Consider the following 5,511-nt stretch of genomic DNA (forward strand, 5'->3'; position numbering starts at 1 on the left):
CTTCCTGCATAAGCACTGCTCCAAGTCCTCGACGAGAAGCGTCGCAGTAAACTTCATAATCCTTGCGTTGATCTGGCAGAATCAACACTGGTGATGTAACCAATCATTTCTTCAACTCTTGGAAACTAGCTTCACATTCCTCAGTCCAATTGAATTTGGTGTCCTTCTTCAATAGCTCAGTCATGGGCTTAGCAATCTTCGAGAAATTCTCGATGAATCTCTGGTAGTATCCTGCAAGTCCAAGAAAACTCCGGATTTCTCCAACTGTCGTGGGTGCTTCCCAGCTTGTCACTGTATCAACCTTGGCAGGGTCTACTGCTACTCCTTCTCCAGAAATAACATGTCCAAGGAATCCAACTTCCTTCAGCCAAAATTCACACTTGCTGAACTTGGCGTATAATTGATGTTCTCTGAGCTTCTCAAGTACCAATCGTAAATGCTCCTCATGCTCTTCCTCATTCTTGGAAAAGACTAAAATATCATCAATGAACACCACGACGAACTTATCCAAAAACTCCATAAACACTTTGTTCATCAGGTTCATGAAATAGGCAGGTGCGTTAGTCAGACCAAATGACATAACGGTATACTCATACAATCCATATCTGGTGGTAAAAGCCGTCTTAGGTATATCCTGCTCTCGAATCTTTAACTGATGGTATCCCGATCGTAGATCGATCTTGGAAAATACTTTAGCTCCTTGTAGGCGGTCAAACAAATCATTGATCATCGGCAGTGGGTACTTGTTTTTGATGGTCACTTCATTCAATCCACGGTAATCAACAACCATCCTCAGCGATCCATCTTTCTTTTCCACTAGAAGTACTGGTGATCCCCAAGGTGACGAACTTGGGCGAATATAGCCTTTATCCAGTAACTCCTTGATCTGCTTCTTAATTTCCTCCAAATCTTTTGCGGGCATCCTGTACGGTCTCTTAGATATTGGCCCTGTGCCTGGCAAAAGTTCAATCAAGAACTCAATGTCTCTATCTGGTGGCATGCCTGGCAACTCTTCTGGAAATACATCCGGATAATCCTTCACCACTGGTACTTCCTCCTGTACAACTCCTGATAATGAATTTACTTGAGTCCTCTTCGGCATATGCCGGGATACATACTTGATCCTTTTTCCTTCTGGGGTGGTAAGCAAAATCGTCTTGCTGGCACATTCGATGTTTCCTCCATACAACGATAGCCAATCCATTCCCAAAATCACATCCAAACCTTGCGACTCCAAAACTATGAGGTCTGAGGGGAAAACATGCCTTCCAATGGCCAATGGTATCTGAAAACATCCTTGGCTGGCCATATACTCTGCTCCTGGCGAGGTTACTAACATAGGGGTTTTGAGCACTTGGGTGGACAGCTTAAACTTATTCACAAATCCCCTTGATATGTATGAATGCGATGCACCAGTATCGAAAAGAACGGTTGCAGTAAATGACTTAACCAAAAACTTACCTATTACTGCATCAGGCTGAGCTTCAACCTCCTCCACGCTCACGTGGTTCACATGTCCCTTGTTGAACGGGTTCGGCTTCTTCCCAGAGCTTCCATTGCCATTTCCATTTTGGGCTTCAGGACAATCAGTTGCATAGTGTCCAGTCTTCTGGCACTTGAAACAAGTAACATGACTTAGGTCCCTCTTGGCTGGGGTAGATGGGTTGGTACGGTTCTGTCCGTTGCTTCCTCCATTCCCATTACCATTCTTGGAGCCATTATGATTGTGCGAACTACCTCCTCCATGTGTATGCTGAAACTGTCCTCCCGATTTCGGGGTAAAACGTGGCTTCTGCTGAGCTCCAGAATTATACTTCCCTTGTCCATACTTCCTCTTACGGTTTTCAATCTGCTGTTGCTTCCCTTCAATCATGAGAGCTCTATCTACCAGCTCCTGGTAGTTGTTGAAGGTTGCTACCATCAACTGCATACTCAGTTCATCATTCAGTCCTTCCAAAAATTTCTCCTGCTTGGCAGCATCTGTAGCAACGTCATCTGGTGCATAACGCGCTAACTTACTGAATTCCTCCACATACTGGCCTACGATGCGTCCTCCTTGGCGTAGGTTGCGAAACTCACGCTTCTTCATAGCCATAGCTCCTGCTGAAACATGAGCTGTACGGAAAGCTTGCTGAAACTGATCCCATGTGACAGTGTCAATAGGGTGCGTGGCTGTATAATTCTCCCACCATGATGCTGCGGGTCCATCAAGCTGATGTGCGGCAAAACGCACTCTTTCCGCATCTGTGCATCCTGCAGTGGTCAACTCCCTTCCAACTTTGCGGAGCCAATCATCTGCAACAATCGGCTCGGTGCTACTGGAAAACACCGGCGGGTTTAGCCTTAGAAACGGGCTAAGTGATCAACAGGTGGTGGTGGCGGTGGGTTGTTGTTGTTGTTGCCTTGGTTCTGCACTAACACTTGCATCAGGGCATTCTGTTGCTGAATCAACTGGGTGATCTCTGGTGGGAAAACAAATCCGGTGTCGCGTCTCGGAGGCATCTGATAGGTTAGAAAAGATGAGAGTTAAGAGTAGAATGAGGTCTAGAGAGAAAACACTACCCATATGCTCATGAGACAAATACAATCAATATCACTCAATCAATTCAAACAAGGCATAACAATCGATCTAACTAGCGTTACAAAGTGCTTGAACTATACTATTAAATGGGGGAAAACTACTACTGATATGGTGGTCTACTAGAAACTCTGATCAGTTGAAGACTCCATGATGTCTGCTCCAGCTTCATCAACAAAGTCATCTTCACTTGGTTCCGAGTCGGTGTCGTCGATGATGATGTAGTTATCCGGACAAGTGCATTCGTCAACTTCTGCTTTTGGCACTGGATTTCCCATGAATACTCCAATCTTCTTCTCCAGGTCGTCATTCTTCCCTACTAGTGCGATGATTTCTTCCATATAATCCTCACGTGTAGCCTTGAGTTCTTCCTCCAGCTCCTTGATCCTGGTTAATGCCTTCTTCAGTTCTTCCTTGTCGGTGCACATCTGGTTCTCCTGGCGACGAATATGTTGGTTCTGCTCCTGGATGAAAGCTGCAATTGATCCATCCTTCTTGGTTCTGATCATCTCCCATTGCGCGTCTCGGCGTCCACAAATCTGATAAATTGTATCCTTAAGCTCCTGGTGGTGGACTTCTCCAATGCGTCCCATAGCGATGTGAGCGGCCATGCTCTTCCCTAAACTCCAGGTTGGTGCTTCGAAAACCAATCTTATGGGTTCAGTAACTGGCACAAATGTCCTTCCTGGAATGTGAACTTGAATCTTCCAGCTCTCCTCTTCGGGTAATGTGGTGTTGTAGGTTCCGGTGATGCTTGGTATTCCTATGTTCAAATACTTAGTGACTTCCTTCAAGTGTCGACCAAAAGGCGTGTCTTCATCTGGTTGCATGAACTTGCTCCTTGCATCCGCCATTCCTAAAAGAGTAGAAAGTGGAGAGGGGTCAGAAATGAGAAGAGAGAAGTGTTCTAGGGCTTAAGCTTAGTGGTCGTGTCCTACAGTCAGCGTGTGCTCTGATACCACCTTTGTAGCGACCAGACCTCAAATGGTCTGTGCTGCTGTGCACCAGTGTCATCCCTGGATCAGTAATGCTGACACGCACAGTACAAATGGAGGATTTATAACAGAGTAGCAATCACACACTTATTACATCGAATATCTCCAAAGAGATTAAGTATGATAAATATGGCTTAAGGCCATCTAAAAACGATAACAGCGGAAGACTTGGAAGATAAGTGAGTCCATCAACTCCAGCGGCATCACTGAGTATAAGACCACGACCTAAGGCACCTTACTCGTCGTTTGAAAAGTCTGCAACATGAAACGTTGCAGCCCGAAAACGGGTCAGCACATAGAATATGCTGGCAAAGTAGCACATAGAGAGTAATGAACAATAATAATGATATACTACATGCATATATGGCTGGTGGAAAGCTCTATGTTAAGTTTTATGCGAAAAGCCAATTTTTCCCTACTTCAAAGGAATAAATTTTATTTAACTATCATGGTGGTTGTGAAACATTGAGATGGTTGACAGCATCTCAATCCCAATTAAGAAGTCATCATTAACCCAACAAAATTAATTAAAGTAACATGGTGATGAGATTCAAATGATAATCCAGGTACTAGATACTCAAGTTGTCCATAACCGGGGACACGGCTAACCATGATTAGTTTGTACACTCTACATAGGTTTGTGCACTTTTCCCCACAAGACTCGATCGCCTCCGCTTGATTCTCGCACTGCATGATGTTTGAGAAACGGATGATCGAGACACAGTCTTTCCGAAGAGGTCCCCTTAACCGATAGATAGGCCGGTACACCTACAATCCCCTACATCTGCTAGCCCATCATGGAAAGGTTTCCCACAACTTACTCAACTATGCTAGAGCCCATAATAGCTTGCGGCTGACGGAAGTTTCCAGCATGAATAATCTTATGATCCCTTTGAGCCTGGGTGGCGGTCCTTATACAAACAGACAACACTGGATTCTCCAGGTGCCTCAATCCACCCAGATGTGAGTTTTAGTTGCCACCTTAGGTAAACCATTAATAACAATCTCACATCTGTCATGAATATCTCTCAAACCCAATCCACGTCTACGAGCATAGCATGGCAATATAATAGCAACGTAGAAGTAACTCCCAAGGGTTTGATAAAAGAACAGGTAATAGGTACTACCTCAACTACTTCCCAAAACCCACAATTTAATTAGATCCTAACCATGCAAGTGTTTGAGGAAATAGATCTAATGCAATAAAACTGGGTATGGAAGGTATGATCAAAGTGTTACTTGCCTTGCTGATGATCCGCAAAACCTAGCGATTCGAAGTAACAAGCGGCACACTCCGGGTACTCTATCGCAAACAAACAAGCAAACAATCAGTACACAACTAATGCACAGGTAAAACTCGAATGAAAGATCCAACCAGAAAGTTCAACTTAAGAACTCCGGTTTGCAAAAAGAATCAACTCGAACGAAGCAACGAAAACCAAACGGCGAAAGAAACAAGCTTCGTTTACTAATCTGGATCTAGGTCAAATTTTACAGTAGCAAAAACTTGTTTGAGTAGGTTAAACGGAAAGAGAATTTCGAGACGAAACTCTAGGCGCTTGAATCGCCTGATTCTGATAAACGAGCGAAAAGTTAAACAGAATCGAAGATTTGATCAGAAATCGAAATCTGAGAAAATCGCGGAAAATCCGACGAAAAAGAAAAAATGGACGGACGGTTAAAGAACGGACGTTCGTTAATAGAGAAAAACCGACGAACGCGTTCGTTAAAACGAACGGTTCGGTGAACGTTCACAAAATAACAAAACCGAAAAAAAGCCGATCTAGGGTTTTTTTAAAAACGAACGGTTTTTTTAAAACAAAACCGGCAAAACGAGGCGAGGTCTACCTCGTCGGGACAGAGCTCCGGCGGGGCTCCCGTGCTCCGGCGAGGGGCGGCGAGGGCGGCGGGGGTCGGGCGGCGAGGGGCGGCTCCGGC

Source organism: Triticum aestivum, chromosome 2D, assembly GCF_018294505.1.
Source record: "Triticum aestivum cultivar Chinese Spring chromosome 2D, IWGSC CS RefSeq v2.1, whole genome shotgun sequence".
Taxonomy (NCBI): Eukaryota; Viridiplantae; Streptophyta; class Magnoliopsida; order Poales; family Poaceae; genus Triticum; species Triticum aestivum.